Here is a 24294-nt window from a genome sequence, read left to right as displayed (position 1 = left end):
TTTTGAACTGAATATAATCCCACTGAACTTCTTGAATGTTATGATTGAGGTACTGGGAGGTAACTAGACGGATCTCCCTTCTGAAGCGAACTGTTAGATGCAGGTACCGTTACAACATTTAAAAGATATTTGGACAGGTGTACAAATAGGAAATGTTTTGAGGGATATGGTAAATGGACTCAATTAAGTTGGGAACCTGGTCATAGTGGTTTATGGAGGTCAACATTGTATCAAAATCACCCAAGAATAGCGATGACCACTATGTCCTTTTTTCTCATTCAAGTCTGGGAGAGTTTGAGAGAATTAAGAACCATCAGTCAGGAGACTGGATGACAATCTGAATGAGCCCAGCAACCAGCCTGAAAATAGTATCTCAGGCCATAGGATGAACGTTACACACCAGGTTTACTCCATCATCATGAAGATGTGATTGGTATCCCCTTAAAACTTTCCACCACTTGGAAATGTGCCACACTGCCCATCACCCATCTCTGTTACCGGGCATTGCACCACAGAAAGGAAACAGGTTCATCAGGATGCATGAGGTGCAGTGACATTTCCCTCCACACAATGAAGTATTACATGGAATCACATAAGAAACAGTCTTCAGTGTTTACGTTCCACAGAAGCCTCCTGCCTCATTTCTTCATCCACCTTTAACTACATATCCTTTCTCCTTCATACTTAGCTTCCCTTTCAACACATCTACGATATTCACCTCAACCACTCCATCACTTGTTTTAATCACACTCTGCATAAAGACGTTATTCCTGATCCCTTATTGAATGTATTTGTGACTGTCTTACATTGATGCCATCTGACTTCCCCCATGAGTTGATACGTTTTCCCCCACTCTGTCTGCCCGATCAAACCCCTTTCAATGACCACTATTAAGTCACCCACCCAGACTTCTCTTTTCTCACAAAGGGAGCCCCAGCTTATTCAGGCTTTCCTGGTAATTATTACATTTTATCTCCAATATCATCATCATAAATATTTCTTGCACTTTCTCTCATGCCCCAATGTTCTTTTTTAGTAATGCAGTCATGAACAAGGCACACACACCAAACATGGTCTATCTAACCAACACATGCAAACTGAAGTGTTTCTCGCCTTCACCTTGTGTTAAAAGACAAACTTTAAACTAATTAGGGCTGTAACGGTTTGCAAATAGCTCTTTGATACATTTTCCTTTCAAGGGAAAGACTGAGTGGAGAGTCAGCAGGATTAAGCAACCAATTTACTTTTACTTCAAGCACCAATCCCATTCAGTTAAACAAAGCAAATTAATTTGTCTCAGTTATTTATTACACCCCTGGACACAGCCCCGCCCCCCCCCCCCCCCCCCCCCGCTCTCTTTCCCCATCCCCTTAACCAAGCTGGAATTAAAAGCTTCAGCCTTTGTCACTTCAAAAACCAATTCTCACACATCTAACAGTCCAAAAGTCCAACAGAGTACTTGCATTTCTCTATATCACTTAATAATTCAGTGCACAGTCTTGTGGGTACAAGTTCCCAGTTTCTTCTGAACTCAGTTGTATCAATAGAAGAATGAGTCCAGTTTATCTATTGAGGGTGGCATTGTGGCTCAGTGGTTTGTACTGCTGCCTCACAGCACCAGGGACCCAGATTCAATTCCATCCTTGTTTGCACATTCAACCCATGACTGCATAGGTTTCCTCCCACAGTCCACAGATGTGCAGGTTAGATGGACTGGCCATGCTAAATTGCCCACAGTGTCCAAGGAACTGCAGGCTAGGTGGATTAGCCATGGGAAATGCTGTTATCTACAATTTTAAAAAGTCAGGGACTGCTGTCCTCTATAGTAACAACAGGGGCTTGTGTTCTCTTTGACAATGATAGGAACTGCTGTTCACTGGGTGGGATGCTCTTTGGAGAGCCGGTGTGGGCTCAATGGGCCAAACGGCCTGTTTCCATGCTGTAGGGATTCCATGATACAGTTGTCAAAATAGAGTTTGGGGTAGAGGGATGTGGTGATAAGAAGGAATGAAATCAAACTCTTGTTTATTGCTGCGCAGTAACTCTGCTGAAATGTGGAAATTCAGTGTCAATATGCAGAGAAATACAAATTTCTTGGCCAAGGAGGTTAATGCCCTGAGCTTACACGTCAAATGAGTGCCAGCGTGACATGAGTAAGGAGAAACAGGCATGCCCCTTCCATGTTCGAACAAAGACCTAACCCGTGCTCTCTGGACCCTCACATCAGGTTGCCCGAAGCAACTGACCGTTAATTCTTTCAAGAGTTGTCAGATTGTAGTCAAGGCCAGCATTTGTTGCTGATTGACCCAAAGGCCGGAGAAGGTGCGTTCGTAAAGCAGCCAAACAACTCCGTATCAATCGGGCAGTCTTGTGAACGCGCACTGATGTCAAGTGCTAAGGATGGCAGACACTCCTGATCAACCACATGATAGAAAGAAAGTTGGAGCCTTTACTATCATCAGCATCTACATCAGAAGTGTGCAGCAACTTAGACTCCCTGAAAAAACTGTAACACAGCTAAAGGGTAGCAGCAAGTACCAAGCATATGCAGATTGTATGTGTCACCATTTACGAGTGCTGTTTTAATTGCTTTGCTTTGGCTGTTAAAACACTAAACAAGGACAAATGGTCAGGCTCACTCAAAAGAGGAGGATCAAACACAGAGGCTAAAAATATCTGAAAGAAAAGGAGTGAATGTTACTAAAAGATATCATCCGTCTAATGTGCCTGGTACATGCGGAATGACCCTTTGACATTTGCAGGATCATTCAGAGCTCTGCCAATTCATGTAAATCACTTGCAGATTTAAAAAGCAGCCAGAGAGTGACATATTTCAACAAACCCTCATGTAAAATGATTGGCAATTAAGTAAATAAAAACCCATAGCAACATGGGATTGGACTGAACTGTTTTCTGAGAATTAAGTCCTTTCTTTAAAGAAAAAATTCTGTTTCTTAAAAGAACTAAAGAATCAAGAGGAATCGGAGAAAAGTATGCTTCAGTTTCTAGAAAATTGCCAGAGCAGCCTGCCAGCATTGAATTAACAGTTTGTGAAGGGACAAATGGAGATTCGATGAAACCTTATATTTCAAAGTAATCCCAGCAGATTGCCTACGTTGTTGCTCGTGAGTACCCTGTGATCTGCAATGTGGTCATGAGGTTAAGGCAACTGCTCAATTATTCCGTACAGGAATTTGGGTGTTTGTAACAGCTTGTTAGGATTCCATGGGAAGATTATCAAGCAACTGCTACTGTCCTTCCTGAAGCCAGCTCCATAAGCAGTCAGTCAAAACTCCTGCGAAAATCAACTTTGACGGAGTGGACCCGCTGTCTGGATTAGCTGAAAAACATCTCCCTTGCTAGGTCATGTTTTCCTAACTTTCAGATGGCCAACATTCCAAGCGAAAGCAAGGAAAAGACATTCATTCCCGTGGTACCTTCTCTCTACTCTGATGTTAAAACTATCCAGGTAAATTTCAGTAACATTACCAAATGCAGTTCCTTTGTGTGCGGCACGGTGGCACAGTGGGTAGCACTGCTGCCTCACAGTGCCAGAGATCCGGGTTCAATTCCCTCCTCAGGCAACTGACTGGACTGTGTGGAATTTACACATTCTCCCCGTGTCTGCGTGGGTTTCTCCAGGTGCACCACTTTCCTCCCACAATCCAAAAATGTGCAGGTTAGGTGAACTGGCTAAATTGCCCGTAGTGTTAGGGGCAGGGGTAAATGTAAGGGAATGGGTCTGGGTGGGTTGCGCTTTGACAGGTCAGTGTGGACTTGTTGGGCCAAAGGGCCTGTTTCCACACTGTAAGTAATCTAATCTCTTTCAGAAGGCCAGACTGTCTTTAAAAAGAATAATGCCACAAATTAGTTGCACAACGTTGCTAGGTATATATGGGGAGGCAATTGCCTAGTGGTATTATTGCTGGACTGTTGATCCAGAGACCCTGGTAATGTTCAGGGGAGCCAGGTTCGAATCCTACAGATGGTGAATTTGAATTCAATTATAAAAAGCTCGAATTAAGAGTCTAAAGGTGACCACGAATTGATTGTTAGGAAAAATCCATCTGGTTCACTGGAGCCCATTAGGGAGGGAAGCTGCCATCCTTACCTGGTCTGGCCTACATGTAACTCCAGACCCACAGCAATGTGGTTGACTCTTAGCTGTCCTCTGGCCAATGATTTGATTTATTGTTTATACGTGCATCAAGGGTGGGAAGCACAATGGCTCAGTAGTTAGCACTGTCACCTCACAGCGCCAGAGGCCTGGGTTCAATCTCAACCTCGGGTGACTGTGTGTGCAGAGTTTGCACATTCTCCCCCGTGTCTGCGTGGGTTTCCTCCCACAATCCAAAGATGTACAGGTCAGGTGAATTGGCCATGCCAGATTGCCCACAGTGTTAGGTACATTAGTCATGCGGTAAATGTAGAGGAATGGGTCTGGGTGGGTTACTTTTTGGAGGGTTGGTGTGGATTTGGGCCGAATGGCCTGTTTCCATACTGTAGGGGATCCATCTAATCTAAACTACAGTGAAAAGTTTTGCAGTACAGGCAGGTCATAAGATACAAGGACATACAGATCACAAGGTGTTTAGACAGAACGAGGCATACAAGGTTATGGCTGCACAAGAGGTGAACAAAAGTGAGATCAACATTAGATTTGAAATTAGGGATGGGCAATAAATTCTGGCTGAGCCAGCAGTGCCCTCATCCCATGAATGAATGAAGTAAAATGCTGGTTGATCAACCCCCCCCCCCCCAACCAGGCAGTGAGCAGTGAGGCAAACACACAGTGCCATGTCACAATCTGAGTCAGCTGAATGCAAACAGCAGGACTGCACGCTGCCCAATTCCAATGAAACTGATGCAGTGCTCATGAATCATCAGGTCCTTACCCACAAAGCAGGCTTGGTGGATCCCCAGTTCAAAGTGCTTTATGAATGTACAAACATACAAAGTAGGAGCAAACGGAGAGCCATTCTATCTTTCAAGGCCGCTCCATCATTCAGTGAGGTCACGGTGATTTGTAATGTATGAATTCCACGTACCCAGCTTTTTCTCTTCTTTGTTTTTGCAGGATATGGGTGTCGCTGGCTGAGCCAGCATTTATTGCCAGTCCCTATTTGCCCTTGACACCACCTTCTTGAACCTCTTGCTGTGGGGTTGACCCACAATGCCATTCAGGAGGCAGCTCCAAGATGTTGACCCAGCGACAACGAAGGAATGGCGATATATTTCCAAGTCAGGATGGTGAGTGGCTGGGTAGTGGTGTTCCCAAGTATCTACTGCTCTTGTCCTTCTAGGTGGAAGTGGTCATGGGATTGGAAGGAGCTGTCTGAGGATCTTGGGTGAACTTTTGCAGTGCATCGTGCAAGTCATAGATAGCTACCCCCCAGATACCCTTTAATTTTCTGGACAATGAGGATTTAACCACCTCCACCTTCTGCAACCCTGCCTTCTGAACAGAGTCGCACAACTCTCAGAGAAAGACTTTCCCCTCATCTCTGCCCTAAAAGGGGCAACTCCTAATTTTAAATCAGTGTCCCCTAGCTCTGGAGTCACCCACAAGAGGAATCATCCTTTCCACATCCACCTTGTCAAGACTGTTCCATATTGTACACACGTCATCAAATCACCTCTCTCTCTTTTAAATTCTAGAGAAAACAAGCTCAGCCCGTCAAACCTTTCCTCATAACACAACCCTGGCATCAATACTGTAAAATCTTCTCTGATCTGTCTCCACGCAGTTACATCCTTTGAGATGTTAAGTGGTCGATGCAGTTACAGTTACATTTACGATCTGTTTCCATTAGGTACAACTCTGTGATCTCTCCATTACCCTGTTGAACTGAATAACCTTCTTACTTTTCGTTAAATTCCTTTAATGTTAAATAATTAGCCTTCATTGTTACACTTTTTTACCTTTTAACTATGTATGCTAACTTTTGAGACTCAAGGGCCCGTACATCTAGATCTATCAGCACCTTGAAATTCTGCAGTCATTCTCAGTTTGAATATTATTCTGCTTTTGTATTTTTCCTGCCAAAATGAACAATTTCACAAGATATGCTCCATCTGCCAGATTTTTGCCCATTCACTTAATCTATCAGCCTAATCGGCATTTATTCTGTCATCCTTACAACATAACTTTCCCATCGAGCTTTGTACAGCCTCTGAATTGAGCTCACTTGCCTTTGCTTCCCTCATCTAATCATAGAATCCCTACAGTGTGGAAACAGGCCATTTTGGCCCAACAAGTCCACATGGACCCTCCAAAGAGCAACCCTCCCAGTCCCATTCCCCTAAATTTCCACGGACTAATGCACCTAACCTACACATCCCTGAACAATATGGGTAATTTAGCATAGCCAATCCACCTAACCTGCACATGTTTGGACTGTGGGAGGAAACCAGAGCACCCAGAGGAAACCTACGCAGACAAAGGGAGAACATGCAAACTCCACACTGACAGTCACCCGAGGTGAGAATTGAACCCAGGTGCCTGGCACTGTGAGGCAGCAGTGTTAACCACTGAGCCACTGCGGCCAAAGAAGTCCCTGTGGGACTCCCTAGATCACATCCTGCCAGTCTAAAAAAGAGCCAGGCATCTTGTCGGGCAACCAATCTGCTATCCAGTCAGTTTGTAACCGGCTGTACAATGAACTCTTGCTTGGTGCAGTAACTATCTATGTAGCCCACTGTCAAATGCATTTTGAAAGTCAAAGTATGCTTCATCAATGAACCAAAGCGAATGTTACTCCTTCATGGAATTACACCAAACTGGTTAAATATGATTTCTCCTTCACAAAGCCATATTGACACTTTCTGATTACTTTCAGTTTTTTCCAAGTGCCTACTTGTAAACTCTTTGATGATTGATTCGACAAGCACATCAAGCTTATTGGCCTAAACATTCTTGCTTTCAGTCTCCCTCCCTTCTTGAATAGATGAATTACATTTGCTCATTTCCAGTCAGATGTTATTTTTCCAGAATGTAATGAAGTTTGGGAAATTTAAACTGACGCATCTACTACCTGATTTAAGTTCATGGTTGAAATCCATCAGAACCCGAAGATTTATTAATCCATAATTCCTTAATTTTATTCAATACCACTTCCCTAGTGAATATAATTTCAGTAAGTTCCCCTCTTCCTTCAACCTCCTGATTTATAGCAATTATTGGAATGATTTTAGTATTCCATTTTGTGAAGAAAGAAAGCATTTAATAATTTCATCTATCACTTCTTAATTATCTGTTAAAAGTAATACATTCATACCCTCTCGGGAGCCAACACCCATCTTACCTACATTTTTCCATTTTTAGATAAGTATAGAAACTTACGCTAGTTCAAAAATATAGAAACACGTGCTGTTTTCCCATTTCTACAATCCTTAGGTAGCCCTCTCCAAACTTATGACTACTACCATCTAGAAGGATGAGGGCAGCAGATACATGGAAACAGCATCAGCTGCATGTTCCCCTCCATGCCACTCACTATACTGACTTGGAAATATATCACCGTAGCTTCAGTGTCACTGGGTCAAAATCCTGGAACTTCCTTTCCTAATGGCATTGTGTGTAACAGCACCTGAATTGCAGTGCTTCAAGTAGGCAGCTCAACCGGCAGCTTCTCAAGGGCAATAAAATGCTGACCCAACCAAAAACACCCACATCCCACAAATAAGAAATAGCTTCCTCTCCTGCTTCTTTATTTGACCTGATTAACCTCTTCGTCATTCTTTACCGTTGGTTACATTCTGACCTGACACTCAGCTTAGCAGAAGTATATGCTTTTCCCATAGATCTCCACGCTTTCCTTAATTTCTTCAGTTAACCACAGATGCTAGGTCCTTCACTTGGAATTTTTTGTTATATTAGAAGTGTTCAGACTATCCTGAAATATCCCTTTAAATGCTTCCCTACTGGCCTATCTTTTCGTCTAATGTCCTACTCCACTTCAGTTAACTCCATTTTCACGCCCACATAATTGTCCTTATTCAAGTTTAGAATATCCTGGTCTGAGACCCATTGTTCTCCCTTTCAAACTGGAAATAGAATTCAAACGTATTGTGATTGCTCCCTACAGATGCCTTTAACAGTAAAGTCACCAAAGTCTTACCAGACAATAGGGCTGTTCTCTCATTAAAAAGAGAGAGAGAGTGAGAGAGAGAGAAAATTTGGGTGATTTAACTTTAAGATCACCAGGCGTCAGGCAATGGGAGAGGTTCAGATGACAAGTTCTTCGTGGTATCCTCAGGTGGTATGGGAATTGATCCCACACTGTTGGTATCATGCTGCATTGCAAACCAGCCACCTGAGCTAACTCACTCTGAACTTGATCCTGTTGTCATCAATTAAGCCTGTCACATTACGCAATAACAAGTCTGGTAAGGGATTACTGGATGGTTCCAGAACATTCTGCTCTAAGAAACTATCTTGATTGAATTCTATGAACGTCTCACGGAGGCCACTGTTGCCAATATAATTTGTCCAATTTAGATGAGGACGTAAAACGCATAAGGGTAGATAAATCCCTAGGATCTGAGCACATATTTCCCAGAACTCTGTGGGAAGCTAGGGAAGTGATTGCTGGGCCCCTTGCTGAGATTTTTGTATCATTGATAGCCACAGGTGAGGTACCGGAAGAATGGAGGTTGGCTAACGTGGTGCCACTCTTTAAGAAGGGTGCTAAGAAAAAGCCAGGGAACTACAGACCAAGTTGATGAACGGGGTTCTCAGGAACATGATTTATGTGCATTTGGAAACTATTTTGATTGCAAACAGTTAACATGACTTTGTGCATGAGAAATCATGTCTTATTAACTTGAAGACGTGACAACGAACATTAATAAAGATAGAAGTAATCTGTATGGACTAAAGCAATGTGTTCAACAAGGTTCCGCACAGTAGACTGATTAGTAAGGTTAGATTGCATGGGACTCAGAAGGAGCAAGCCAACTGGATTCACAGTGGGCTTGAAGGAAGGAGACAGAGGGAGTGGTGAAGGGCTGTTTTTCAGACTGGAGGCTTGTGACCAGCGGTGTGCCACAAGGATCAGTATTGGGTTCACTGCTTTTCATCATTTATATAAATGATTTGGTTGTGAATATAGAGTTGAAACTTTATTGCTGGAACAGCACAGCAGGTCAGGCAGCATCCAGGGAACAGGAGATTCGACGTTTCGGGCACAGGCCCTTCTTCAGGAATGAGCAGAGAGTGTTCAGCAGGAGAAGATAAAAGGTAGGGAGGAGGGACTTGGAGGAGGGGCGTTGGAAATGTGATAGGTGGAAAGAGGTCAAGGTGAGGGTGATAGGTCGGAGTAGGATGGAGGCGGAGAGGTCAAGAAGAAGACTGCAGGTCAGGAAGGCGGTGCCGGGCTGGAGGGATTCGGCTGAGACAAGGTGGGGGGAGGGGATATAGAGGATATTGTGAATATAGAGGAATGGTTAGTAAGTTTGCAGATGACACCAAAATCAATGGTGTAGTGGACAAGAAAAGAGGTTATTTCAGAGTAAAATGGGACCTTAATCAGGTGTGCCAATAGGTTGAGGAATGGCAGATGGAGTTTAATGTAGATAAATGTGAGGTGTTACATTTTGGTAAGGCAAATCAGGGCAGGACCGATACACTTAATTATAAAATCATGAGGGGCATGAATAGGGTGAATGGTCAACATATTTTTCCTAGGGTAGGGGAGTACAAAACTAGAGGGAGTAGGTTTAAGGTGTGAGGGGAAAGATTTAAAAGAGACCTAAGGGGTAACTTTTTCATGCACAGGGTGGTACGTGTATGGAATGAGCTGACAGAGGAGGTGGTGGAGGCTGGTACCTAAAAGCATCCCGATTGGTATATGAATACAAACAGTTTAAAGGGATATGGGCTCAATGCTGGCAAATGGGACTAGGTCAGTTTAGGATATCTGGTCGGCATCAACGGGTTCAACCAAAGGGTCTGTTTCTGTGCTGTACATCTCTATGACTCTAAGCACAAATAGGCTCCCTGAGTGTCAGAATCAACAGCTTTTAATGTTATTGAAAGGCAAAAATAAAGTCATTCATTAAGGCAATTCAACCAAGTACTGTTTGCTGTGTGAAAATTATCTGCTGCATTTATCTATCTAACAATTCCCCTACTTTGTGAGAAATAATTCAGTCTTAATGCATTGTTTTGTCTTTTTGTTAAGAGTTGTTGTTATAACATAACACCCCTAGATATGTGAAGAGACTGAAAGCCAGAGTTTAAATTAAAACTAAGTATGGTCTTCAGGCAAAGTGGGTAAGAAGGGGTAAGACTAACTGGACTACAAACATACAGATGTAATTGAGCAGTGGTATGTAGTGGTGGTAAGTGGGCATCACTCCAATGACTGGATTAAATAAAGAGTCTCAATTTTGAAAGGGAGCACAGGAACTGACAAATGGAGCAAGCTCCCCACATTTACAAACTGATATCAAATCTTAGCATGTTAGCAATTGATCACCCCATTGGGGGAGTATATGAGATCAGTCCAAATGTGGTGTGCTAGTGAGGAAGCAACAGAGGGTAAGAGAATAGGGGATGTGTCGGCATTATTCAGTCCCCATTATAAAGTCTTGCATCGTCCTTTTTAAATATCATTCACAGTCAGATTGCAAAACATACAGAAAGTTGGAAAAGTACAACAGATTCTCTTCAGCACAAAGTGAGTGACAGGACAGTGTAAAACTGAGAGGCTACTGCAACATTGCTGAGCGGCTGTAATGACAAGGATTTGCTTTTTTTAGCATTTTCCAACCTCAACAGCTTCCAGAGCACCTTGCGGCCAATGATGTCACTGTTATAATGTTGGGAAATGAAGCGCCATTTGTGGGTGGCTTTGGGATTCCAAACATTTCCACCAACCTCTTGCCAAAGGCAAGTCATTGATGCCTAGTTCCACGTGAGCAAACGGTGGCAGCTGACCCTGGGAATTGTGGGACACTGAAACAAATGGGTGGCGCACCCATTTTGCACCAACCGTTGCAGCTCCATAAATAATCAGCACTATGCTTAACCTGCAGATATGCCATGTTACCCTGCAGGGATTTGCAGGGGGTCTACCAGAGGGGACAGTAAAGAGTTCAACACTGCCAATTCCTTCAGCCAACATCATTTATATCATTTCACAAAGGCTGGGTGACTTCCAGTTCTGAGCAATACTCATTAATAAAAAGTTGTTCAACCCATCTCATCAAGCTCCTTGCATCCTTCACTTGCAAATGCGACAGAAGATGCTTTATTCTATTTTACAACTCCAACTCTTTTGGTTTAAATCTGTAAGAACTGATCATCTGCAATGTTATAAAATATGCCAATGACTGATGAATTTCTGTCAAGCTCCAACTATGATAAAGATAACCTTTCACACGGCATCAAATGGGATCATTTTACTGACTAGTCTACCTCTGCCTGAGAACACTAATATTCTCCAGCAAGCTCTGAGGTAGTGCTTTGGTTGAATCCACCAGAGATTCAAAAGCTAGCCATCCCCTCCTTGCCTGACCATCAGTAGAGTGTTTCATTGTTTTAAATCAATTAGCAACAACAGTTCAACAAATTCCTTTCAGTGCTGTAAACCCTGAGTTAGGACAAGCTACATCATGTTAATAGCAATTTACTGCCAGGTTAACTGCCCAACACTTATGCCCCAATCAGTTTCTCCTTTCTTTCCAAGCTGTTTAAAGAGCCCCATAAAATGGCTCCCAGTTGGTGTAATTGTATCTGTCAGGTTTGCCAACAGTTTGTGAAGGCTGTTTTATGACCTGTAGTGTTTCTCTGTCAATAAGCCCCACCATCTTCACAACGCTCTTTCAGGCACATCAAGTGCAATGTGTTCTCTGGGAAATGGCTGACACGCCACTTGTGCTGTTCTGCTGAATTTGTCAGAGCTCATTCTCCCGTCCACCTCTAAACAAAATGAACTAGTTATGGTTCACTGTCTAACATTCAACATTTTCATGGTTGATAGCTGTTGGAACCCAGAAGTCACAGAGTCATAGTCATACAGTCACAGAGGTCTACAACAGAAATGAAAAGCCCTTTGATCCATTGGGTCTGTGCCTGTCAAAAACATGCACCTCACTGTCTGATCCTATGTTCCAACACTTGGTCCATAGCCTGGTATGCCTCCGCAAGTTCGATCTAAATTCTGGATACAAATCATCACATTTCCATGGATCCCATGGGCTCCTATCATTGTTATCAGTCTCCCATCTGGGACTTTAACAAAAGCCTTGCTGAGGCCGAAGTAGACTACATTGAATGCATTGCCCTCACCTGCCTGGTTACCTCTTTAAAAAAATTCAATCAGGTTAGTCAGACACAACTCTCCTGAATAAAACCGTGCTGGTTGTTCTTGATTAATCCCCGTATAGTGACTGGAACAAAGTTGGCCATTGAGTAGGAGATCCTTGACTGGGGCTATTAACCTGGGCCAATCAGGGAGCCTTGGCTGACAGATATAAACAGGAAATTCAGAGCGTCTCCTCGCTCTAGGGATTAGCTCTGAGCTAAGGTGGTCAGAGCCCATGTACTATGCACGCATAAATTAAAGGTGATGGAATATTGGCATCCATGAAGCTATTTCACCTTGCCTCTCCAAATCCAGATTAAATCTTTCCCTTGGAATTGCTCCCAATAGTTTCCCCACCACTGAGGTAGGACTGACTGCCATATACTATGTTCCCTTCTTAGATAATGGACCACATTGACTGTCCTCTAAGACAAAAACCCTGATTTAGCCTCAACATAATGACTGAAGATAAAGCAAGAAGAGGGGCCACCATTTTAACTGAATGCCAGTGATGACCATGACTCCTGAAAAGTCCCTGTAAGGGTTCAAAGAGTCACCACGGTGATGAGAGGCCGGCTTTGAGGACTCTCGTGTTAAGCAGATGATCAGGACGAGGCAACAGTTGCTATTCAATTGTGCTACTCTATCCTACTCCATATTTTCCAACTGGAATGATCTGTTCAGAAACTTACTCTAATGAGCCCTCTCCCGGTGCACACATGCTAGAAATGATTGTGGTCACCCAACTGCAAATTTGGAAACAAATACTTTCCATTTCCAATCTTAAGCAGCTTAAAAATATCATGTCAATTTAAAGAGGGTAAGAATAATTAGAGACAAAGAGCGACAAAAACTACTGCTTCCAAATAATCACCTCAACCCTGCCCTTTAGTCAAAAGAATCCAATGTTCGTTTGAGGAGACTGACATTGTAGTTAACAATTCTGGTTTATTTTCATTAAGTCCTAAGGTTCAGTTCTCTAAAATCACCAGGACTCTTCTGGTGAGTTTGAGCTTGGTTTTCATAACCTGTTAATGCTGGATGATGTAATTCCATCGTTGCTCAAACTTTCCATCCCATGCCGGAAATTATTTCACAAGAACATTAAAGGCGACGACTGCAGTTTTGTCATGCAGAGATATTTACACAACACCGAATACTGTAACGTAATGTTTATTTAACTGTATTGTAAGGCTGGGCATAGTTCAATGGCCTTTTGGCACCTTCCCTCCCCCACACTTTTGTTTCAATTCATTCACAGGTCATAGGAGACCCTGGCAAGGTGAGCACTTTTTCTGATAAATTGGTAACACATGTTCACTCGACCTTAGCACGTCCCGTACAAATGTATTTTACACTCTGACTCCCGGAGTTTCAGTCTGATTTACAATCCTGCTTGATTATCAATGATCTCCGAAATGAGGTGCCTATTACCTATTTGAAAGGTGCAGAAAGAGATTGTTCCCTGCTGAGCTCGGCAGACGGAGACAAATGGAATTCAATCTGGAGAGGTGTGAGGCAATGCATTCGGGGAGGACAACCAAGGCGAGGAAATACACAATTAACTGCACTATAGGAACCTCGGAGTGCAGGGCCAAAGATCCAGGATTGTTGCAGGAAAGGTAAATCAACTGGTTAAGAAGTCACACAGGATACTTGTCTTTATTTATTAGTTAGAATGTAAGGACAGGGGAGAATGCACTGATTAGTTAGTTCATAGTGACAGAGCTGTATACAGTTCTGGTCACCACATTTCAGAGCTGGCACAGGGATTTAAGTGGATGTTACAGAATCATCAGTTCATTACAGCAGAGAAGGAGCTACTTACATAGCCCTTGTTTCCTTCAAGAGCTCATGCAGTACCTTTGTGAAATCACTAATCATCTCTGCTTCCCAGCAGCCTCACAGGCAGAGAGTTGTTGGTCATAATTTGCTTCATGAACAAATTCTTACTCACAGCTCCGTTAACCAAAATCTTAATCAAATCGATGTCCGCTAATCTTTGTATCATCATTTAACTGGAACAGCTTTGTCTTGTTTCTGTAATCAAATCTCTCTTGGTTTTATACACTGGTATGAAACTACCCATTAAACAAACCTGGTCTAAGGAGAATTACACCAGCTTTTCTTAATCTAGTCTTGCAGTTAAAACCTCTGATGCGATTTACTGGTGGAGGTTAATGGATCAACCTGGGCGGCACAGTGGCTAAGTGGTTAGCACTGTTGCCTCACAGCACCAGGGACCTAGGTTCAATTCCAACCTCGGCAACTATCTGTGTGGATTTGCACATATGCCCTGTGTCTGTGTGGGTTTCCTCCCACAATTCAAAGATGCGCAGGTTAGATGGATTCGCCATGCTAAATTGCCCATAGTGTCCAGGGATGTGTAAGCTAGGGGCATTAGTTGGGGAAATGTAGAAGAATGGGTTTGGGTGGGTTACTTTTCGGAGGGTCAGTGTGGACTTGGTGGGCTGAAGGGCCTGTATGCACACTGTAGGGCTATATGATTCTATGTAGGGATTCTATGAAAAAAAATACTGTGAGGTGATTTGATGGTGAGGAAAAGAAATTCAGTTGTGTTTAAGGGCACTTCTGGGTACAAACATAAAAAATGCCTCCAGATTCTTGTGGTAGACAATAGACAATAGGTGCAGGAGTAGGCCATTCAGCCCTTCGAGCCTGCACCGCCATTCAATATAATCATGGCTGATCATTCCTAATCAGTATCCTGTTACTGCCTTATCTCCATAACCCTTGATTCCACTATCTTTGAGAGCTCTATCCAACTCCTTCTTAAATGAATCCAGAGAGTGGGCCTCCACTGCCCTCTGGGGCAGAGCATTCCACACAGCCACCACTCTCTGGGTGAAGAAGTTTCTCCTGAGCTCTGTCCTAAATGGTCTACCCTGTATTTTTAAGCTGTGTCCTCTGGTTCGGCACTCACCCATCAGTGGAAATATGTTTCCTACTGCCAGAGTGTCCAATCCTTTCATAATCTTATACGTCTCAATCAGATCCCCTCTCAATCTTCGAAACTCAAGGGTATACAAGCCCAGTCGCTTCAGTCTTTCAGTGTAAGGCAATCCTGCCATTCCAGGAATTGACCTCATGAACCTATGCTGCACTCCCTCAATAGCCAGAATGTCTTTCCTCAAATTTGGAGACCAGAACTGCACACAGTACTCCAGGTGTGGTCTCACCAGGGCCCTATACAGCTGCAGAAGCACCTCTTTGCTTCTATACTCAATTCCTCTTGTTATGAAGGCCAGCATGCTATTAGCCTTCTTCACTACCTGCTGTACCTGCCTGCTTGCCTTCATTGACTGGTGTACAAGAACACCCAGATCTCTCTGTACTGCCCCTTTACATAAATTGATTCCATTGAGGTAGTAGTCTGCCTTCCTGTTCTTGCTACCAAAGTGGATAACCATACATTTATCCACATTAAACTGCATCTGCCATGCATCTGCCCACTCACCTAACTTGTCCAGGTCACCCTGTAATCTCTTAACATCCTCATCACTTTTCACCATGCCACCAAGCTTTGTATCATCAGCAAATTTGCTAATGTTATTGCTGATACCATCTTCTATATCATTAACATATATTGTAAAAAGCTGTGGTCCCAGCACGGATCCCTGCGGTACCCCACTGGTCACTGCCTGCCATTCCAAAATGGAGCCGTTTATCACTACCCTTTGTTTCCTATTAGCCAACCAATTTTCAATCCAATCTAGTACTTTGCCCGCAATACCATGCACCCTAATTTTGCTCACTAACCTCCTGTGTGGGACTTTATCAAAAGCTTTCTGAAAGTCCAGGTACACTACATCTACTGGATTTCCCTCGTCCAACTTCATAGTTACATCCTCAAAAAATTCAAGAAGATTAGTCAAGCATGATTTCCCCTTCATAAATCCATGCTGACTCTGTCCTATCCTGTTACTACTATCCAGATGTGCAGTAATTTCATCCTTTATAATAGACTCCAGCATCTTTCCCACCACTGAGGTCAGACTAACTGGTCTATAATTACCTGCTTTCTCTCGCCCACCTTTCTTAAAAAGTGGTATAACATTTGCCACCCTCCAATCCTCAGGAACCGACCCCGAATCTATTGAACTCTGGAAAATAATCACCCACGCATCCACGATTTCCCGAGACACCTTCTTCAGTACCCTGGGATGCAGTGGCATTGTCCCTATCTGGATCAGGACGTCTGGGTTTGAGTCCCCACCTGCTCCAGAGGTGTGTTTGTGTGTATTAACATCCCTGAGCAGGTTGATTAGAAAATATCTGAAAAAAAACTCTGACATCTGAAGCCATTCTGGCAAATCTCTTCTACACCTTCTCAAACACTATCACATCTTTACTAAAGTGCAATGACCACAACTGGATGTAATTCTCTCGCTTTGGTTTGAAGAGAGCTTTATCAAGGTTCAGCCGAACTTCACATCTCTCATTTTGAAAGCCGACGATCCCATCAGCTTTGCTAGCTCATCCCTCACTATGTCCCGCATCTTTAAGGAACTCTGTACATGGACTCTCAGGTGCCTCTGTCCTGACACACTTTTGGAAATGTGCCATTGGTTCCAAACTGGCTCTCCCCTCTCCTTCTACAAAAATACATCACCTCACAACTATGTGCCACTTGTCTGCCCATTCTGCTGGCCTCCCCGTGCCCTGTTGCAGTCAGTTGGGATCATCTCATTATTTGTATCACACCTCTTTCGTATCTTGAGCAAATTTTGATATTTAACTCAATGTTCCAAAATCCAAGTCACCATAAATACTCACATAGCAAAATAACATGAACCTAAAACTGGACCTTGGGGAACACACTGTTTTCCATCCTCCAGTCGCTAAATTCAACCACTTACCATAGCTCACTGGGCTTCAGACAAATGTTTAACACTGGCCCTTCTGTCCATGAGCCCCAATTTGTTTTCTTCACCAGCCTTTTACACGCTACTTTGATAAACACTTCCATCAAATTCAGAATCAAACGTATATCATAATCTCTTCTTCAATAGTCACACAACAGGGAAACAGACCCTTTGTCCAACTCAGTCCACACCAACCATGTTCCTAGTCTCACCTGCCTGTGCTTGGCCAATATACTTCCAAACATTTCCTATTCGTGTATTTATCCAAACGTCTTTTAAACATTGTAGCTGGAGCCCTGAAAGTTCATTCCACATTCGAACCACTGTCTGTGTAAAAAAAGTTGCTCTTTTTAAAACATTCTCCTCTCACCTTAAAAATATGCCCCCTAGTTTTGAACTCCCCTACCCGGGGAAAACACCCTTGCTATTCCTCTTATCTATGTACTTCATGATTTACAAACCTCTATAAGGTCACCCTTCAACCTCTGATGCTCCAGTCTCAGCCTATATATAGCCTCTCCTTATAACTCAAACCTTCTAGTCCCGATAACATCCTGGTCAATCTTTTCTGAATCGCTTCCAATTTAATAACATGCTTCCTACAGTCTGCTGCATCTCCAAAATATTCGAATTCATTGTTCAAACACGATCTGTTTTACAAATCTGGGCTGGCCCAGGTTAACTAACTCAAAACTCTCCAAGTTCCACGTTGCTTTTTGCCCCCAGCTATTGTTTCCAAAACCTTACCTAAAATGGAGAATGGTAACTATGAAAATAAAGTAAATCGTAAAATCATTGTGTTTGTTGGAGCTAGATTGTAAGCACGTGAAATGGCATACAAGTCTTTTCAAGACGGTAGTAACAGAATTTGAAAATAAAATGTGGAATTTTTGGATTTTCTCATTAGTGACCCTGACCAAGAATGCATTGCTTGAATGCACATGTCAGCTGTCTAACATTGGTCAGAAATCTGAGAGTAACTGTGAAACTGAATGAAGGCCAACTGGAGATAGAGTTAGAGTCATAGAGATGTACAGCTCGGAAACAGATACTTAGGTTTCACTCATCCATGCCAACCAGATATCCTAACCTAATCTAGTCCCATTTGCCAGCACCCGGCCCATATCCCTCCAAACCCTTCCTATTTATATACCCATCCAGATGCCTTTTAAATGTTGTAATTGTACCAGCCTCCGCCACTTCCTATGGCAGCTCACTTCATACAACCTCTACGTGACAAAGTTACCACTTAGGTCCCTTTTATATCTTTCCCCTTTCAACTTAAACTTATGCCCTCTAGTTTTGGACTCCCCTATCCTGGGGAAAAGACCTTGACTATTCACCCTATCCATATCCCCCATGATTTTATAAACTCTTATAAGGTCACCGCTCAGCCTTCAATACTTCAGGGAAAACAGCCTCAGCCTATTCAGCATCTCCCTGTAACTCAAACCCTCCAGCCCTGGCAACATCCTCGTAAAACTTTTCTGAATCCTTTTAAGTTTAACAACATCTTTCCTAATAGGACCATCTCTCAGACTGCCTTGAGTCCAAGTTAAGTTGTATCAAGAAGGAAGCAGAAAACTAGGTTACAAAAGCTGTTGTCTTCAGGAGAAGAAATGAACAGGAGAATTGAGGCCATAAGTTTGAGATCTTGGGAATAAAAGAGTGCAAACCGAGGTCAGTGAACTGACTTATAATTCCAACAGGCATGAGCCGAGGAGGGAAGGCGATTGGTGAGATGAGCTTTGGCCCACTGTAGTGGGGTGGGTCAATCTCAAGATGTGGCTGATTTGGCAGGAAGGGGACTGGAGAAAGCCAAGTCTGAAGGCCAAGCCAAAAAGTGCACAGACTTGGAGACCGAACACAGGGGCCGAACACAGACTCAAGGATCGCAGACTCAAGGAGGCAGTCTCTTGATGTTTGCTTGAATTAATGACTAGTAGGACATGCTGAGGTTGGGGAGGGGACAGTTGGTATCTGGTAAGTGTTAGAAACCTCACCTCGATTCTGCACCAAGGGAGGAAGAAAGAAATCATGGAGGGTAGAATATTTACAGCTTAGGGGGAAGATTAGAGGCAACAAGAATGCAGTAACATGCGATTGATTGCCTTAGGAGGAAATGTCCCCATTTCTGTAAAACCCAATGCACCCCAGCTCAGAAAAAAAGAGCTGTTTCATTTCATAATGTTTCCAAACTATTTCCAGAATAAAGCATGATCTCTCCAGGGTTCCAAGTAAGTCAGCCTTATGTTCAGGCTGCCTTGCCCACGCTCACTCCAACTCTTGAAGGCCTGTGCAAACATTGGGCTCCATAACCATCATTAGCTGAGTCTATCAGTAATCAATCTGCTGCTGATTTAGAAGAAACATTTCTGAACAGTTTATGATGTTTTAGACATGACGGAGCTATGTCCCATGCCGCCAAAGCTCTCCAAAGAGAAAAGATCTGCTTCTCTTTTGCCAAAAGACTGTAAGACTTGTCGTTGCAGCAGATTAGACAATTCTTTCACCTCCAAGAGTTTGGATCAGATCGGACCTAGACACATGCCACGACAGGAAGTCTCCTATCCATGCTGACTCTTAGACCTGTACAAAGTGGCTGCAACTAGTTACAACCAATTTCCCCATGGGGGTGAAATCATAGCAGAAATGTATCTATAAATCAGCATCAAATTGCCAGTTTCTATCCAAGAGGTCACAGGGTATGTTTACTATTGCGAAAAAACACTGAACTTGCATTTTAGAAACAGCAAGATTCTGATAAGTATCCCAACAAGTTCCTGTTATTATCGCTGTGCTTGGCAGTTGAGTGAGTAACTCTATTAGTGCGTTTTTTTATTTCAGTATGACTGAAGTTAAATCAATGGCGGATTTAATACCTTTTCTACATACACCAACAATGCACGGTGGCACACCGCCTCACAGCGCCAGAGACCCGGGTTCAATTCCCGCCTCAGTCGACTGACTGTGTGGAGTTTGCACGTTCTCCCCGTGTCTGTGTGGGTTTCCTCCGGGTGCTCCAGTTTCCTCCCACAGTCCAAAGATGTGCAGGTCAGGTGAATTGGCCATGCTAAATTGCCCGTAGTGTTAGGTAAGGGGTAAATGTAGGGGTATGGGTGGGTTGCGCTTCGGCGGGTCGGTGTGGACTTGTTGGGCCGAAGGGCCTGTTTCCACACTGTAATGTAATGTAATCTAATCTAAAGGCGTTTTGGGGCAGAGACACTTAATCAGGTGACAGGGGAGTGGATGAAAACCCCACCCACTTCCTGCCTGTGCTTCACTGAATGCCCACTTCAGGACTTGATTCTGTTGCCATGAACATGAACACAGTGACAGGGAGAGGGTTTCACCATGGAGACAGTAAGACAAACACACCCATGAGTGGTTGCTTCCAGCCTCCCAACAAATTTCATTCTGTTGGTTAAAAATCCTTCATCAGGTGATTGTATGGAGCGTCGCTCCGAAAGCTAGTGTGCTTCCAATTAAACCTGTTGGACTATAACCTGGTGTTGTGTGATTTTTAACTTTGTACACCCCAGTCCAACACTGGCACCTCCAAATCATGACCACTCTGTTGGTGGTAGAGAGCTGGTAGAGAGGGCCAGGATATTGGAAGAGGGGCTCCACTACCAGCCATACCACCCTTGCTGTTATCGCCCCTCCACCATAATCCCAACCTCCCTCACATGTGGTCTGGTCTTGGGCCTCCGCTGGGTGCACGACCAGCAACAGCCACCTCCTTTCTGTTGTAGACAGGCAGGAGGCTGGAAGAACACAGCAAGAAAGGCAGCATCAGGAGGTGGAGAAGTGAGGTTTTCAGGTGTAACCCTTCTTCAGAACTGGGAGTGGGGGTAAGGGGAGCTGCAGATAAAGGAAGGGGGTGTGGAGGTGATAGGGGTTGGACGGTAAGGTAGGGACAGGTGAAGACGGATACAGTGTACGACCTGGTTGGTCGAAAAAAGGAATGAATCCAGTTGGTAGCTAGAAGGAAGGGTCGATCAGAGGAATGGAAGGAAGGGGGAGGAGCCGGGAAGGGAGGGAGAGGGGCTGGGAAGGGCTGGAAAGGAAGTTGTGGGACGGAGGTTATTTGAAAATGGAGAAGTCAATGCTGAGTCCTCCGGGCTATAAGCTGCCCAGGCAGAAGATGAGGTGTTGTTCCTCCAATTTGTGGTCTGATTCACTGTGGCAATGGATGGAGCCAAAGATGGTCATGTTGGAAAGGAAATTGGCTGGGGAATTGAAGTAGGCGGTGACAGCCCCCGTGGGCCCGGCTGAGATGGTTGGTGAGCCGTCCCCTAAGTTTACATTTGGTCTCCCCGATGTAGAGAAGACCACACCAGCAGCAGCTGATGCAGTAAACTCAGTTGGAAGAGAGGCAGGTGAACCTCTGTCTCACCCGGAAGGACTGTTTGGGGCCTTGGATGAAGATGAGAGGGGTGATGCACTTGCAGGCTTTACATCTTTTCCGGTTGCAGGGGAAGATATTTGTGGGTTCTGGGTGGGGGGGGTCGGTGGGTGGGGAGAGTGGCACAAACCAAGAACTGTCAAAGGGAACAGTCCTTGAAGAAGGCAGAGAGGGGTAGGGAGGGGAAGATGTTCTTGGTGGTGGGGTCTAGTTGGAGTTGGCGGAAGTGTTTAAGGATGATGGTTTGGATGTGGAGACTGGTGGGTGGTAGGCAAGGACAAGGGGGACTCTGCCTTTATTGCGGGGGGGGGGGGGGGTTTAGACCAATAGAATGGGGAATGGAGGTGGTGCGGCAAAAGTCTGTCTGGGTGACAGAGGAGGGAAAGCACATTGTTCAAAGTAGGTGGACATCTGGGATGCTTGGGAGTGGAATATCTCCTCATCCGAGCAGATGCAGTGCAGGTGGAGGAATTGGGAGAAAGGGGTGGAGATCTTGCAGGATATTGGGTAGGAAGTGGTGTAGTCCATGCAGTTATGGGACTCTGTGGGTACATAGTAAATATCCGTCTGGAGAATGTCACTGGAGATGGAAATGGAGAGGTCAATAAAGGGCAAGGAGGTGTCTGAGATGGACTAAGTGAATTTGAGGGCGGGGTGGATTGGCCAGCTGATGCTGGTGAGTTGGTCAGCCAGCCTTGGGGGCCTGGACAGAGAGCGATCTGTTAAATGTCTGAGTTGAACTCAACATGGTAGCTCTCGCCCAAAAGAGATGATGTGGTCATTAAATACAGTTCAATGTTGCATTTTCTGAGTTCAAATTAGGTTTTCCAGATGTGCTGGACCATAGACAATATTAGCAGAGGTGCCAGAGTTTATGATTTGTGTATTGCCCTGAATTTGTGCGGACTCACTGCTACCAGTATGGAGCTGCATTCTTCAGATAAGGAGAAGGAGAATGAATTGTTAAACATGATATTGACAGATAAATAGCTTATGTATCTTGCTCTAATGCCCTTTGAATTTGCCCACAATACAGACAGCAGAGGCAATTTTGACCACTCCTTCAAGTGCTACAATTTCTTCAAGATGGCCAAGATATAGTCTTGAGCATAAATATTATGTGTTTTGTGCAATCTTGGTAAATTTCAAATTTGTCTACCTAGGTATTCATTCAGCACTGGTTTCCAATGAAGTTGCCTGCCAGTATTGATTTTAGAGGGTGCACAGCATCTCGGTGAATGGTGCTGAATTTAACACCTTAATCAATCAGTAACCAGCTGAATAGTATAATCCAGTTATTGCAGAGGATTCTGAATACTCTGGTAAAGTATATCATCTTGTACAATTCATTCATTGCTGGGGTTTTGACAAGGACTTTTGAAACACATCAGGAGACTTTCTGGGATCCTTTATCAGCAACATACCATCCACGCATGTTATCAGCACTTCATCTCTGAAGCCTTCATGCTGTGCGACTTTTCTTTCATTCGTTCCTAGGACCTGGGTGTCGCAGTCTGGTCAGAATTTATTGTCCATCCCTTAAGAAGGTGAGGGTGAGCTGACGTCTTGAACTTTGACCCAGCAACATTTAAGGAATGGCGAGTGGCAGGACAGTGGTATTCCCATGCATCTGTTACCTTTGTGATTCTAGATGGTACAGCCCATGGGTTTGGAAGGTGCTACAGAAGGAGGTGAACCTCTGCAGTGTATATTGTAGATGGTGCACACCCTTTATTGCCATAGGAGCAGGAGTAGGCCATTTGGCCCTTTGAGTCTGCTGTTCTTGGCCTCGACTACTTTTTCTGGTCAGGAATTCCACAGGCTCATTTCTCTCTCGGTCAAGAAATGTTTCCATATCTCAGTCCTAAATGGCCTACTCTGTTTCCTTAGATTGTCACTCCTGATCTGGATTCCCCTGCCAAATACCCTACCTTGGTCTGCTAGGATTTTATTGATTTCTGTGAGAAACCCCCTCATTCTTCTGTACTCCAATGAATATAATCCATCTTTCCTTGTACATTAGTTCCACCATCCCAGGAATCAGTCTGGTAAAGCTGAGCTGTACTCCTTCTATAGCAAGAACATCCTCCTCAGATAAGGAGACGAAAACTGCACACAATATCATGTGGTCCCACACTGATCCTGTAGGATTGCACTCCTGCTCCTGTATTCAAATACTCTCACTATGAAGGCCAGAATACGTTTTGCAATCTTCACTACTGACTGCACCAGCATGTTACATTCAGCGACTGGTGTATGGGGACACCCAGGTCTCGTTGCGCTTTCCGTTCCCTCAACATACAGCCATTCAGTTAATAACCTATCTGCCTGGCTTTGCTACTAAAGTAGGTAGCCTCACACTTATCCACATTATCAGCCATGGGTGTGCCCACTGACTCAGTTTGTTCAAATCACATTGAATCATCTCTGCATCCTCCTTCACATCTCACCCTCCCACCCAGCTTTCAACTGTGATCTAAGATGTTACATTTAGTTCCCTCATCTAAGCCGTTAATTTCTATTAACTGGGGTCTTAGTCCCACTCCCTGCGGTGCCCTACTTGTCATTGCTTGCCATTCAGAAATAAGACCCATTTTTTGCACCATTTTCTCCCCCTTTCTTTCAACTTATTGCTGGAACGTTGCCAGGCGCTGTATCCTTTGCAGCTTGCAATGTCATGATCTGTTCC

At 44.0% G+C, this 24294-nt stretch overlaps 1 protein-coding gene and 1 long non-coding RNA gene across 5 annotated transcripts in view; one reads left to right on the top strand and one right to left on the bottom strand.

Annotated features, from left to right (window-relative positions):
• smoc1 (SPARC related modular calcium binding 1) overlaps positions 1-24294 on the bottom strand; it is a 246871-nt gene that overhangs the window by 146734 nt on the left and 75843 nt on the right. The gene's annotated exons all lie outside the window — the stretch shown is intronic.
• The window catches only part of LOC148149434 (uncharacterized), a 65014-nt gene continuing 43569 nt past the window's right edge, over positions 2850-24294 (top strand). The window contains exons 1-2 of the long non-coding RNA XR_015757963.1: positions 2850-3469; positions 5078-5250. This is a non-coding gene — a long non-coding RNA (uncharacterized LOC148149434). The remainder of the gene's footprint in view (positions 3470-5077; positions 5251-24294) is intronic.

The sequence above is a fragment of the Chiloscyllium plagiosum genome, unplaced genomic scaffold, assembly GCF_037043375.1.
Source record: "Chiloscyllium plagiosum isolate Xiang-an unplaced genomic scaffold, Cpla_swu_hap1 HiC_scaffold_8, whole genome shotgun sequence".
Classification (NCBI taxonomy): domain Eukaryota; kingdom Metazoa; phylum Chordata; class Chondrichthyes; order Orectolobiformes; family Hemiscylliidae; genus Chiloscyllium; species Chiloscyllium plagiosum.
Note: the sequence above shows the minus strand (reverse complement) of the source record. Positions and strands in the feature narration are given on the sequence as shown.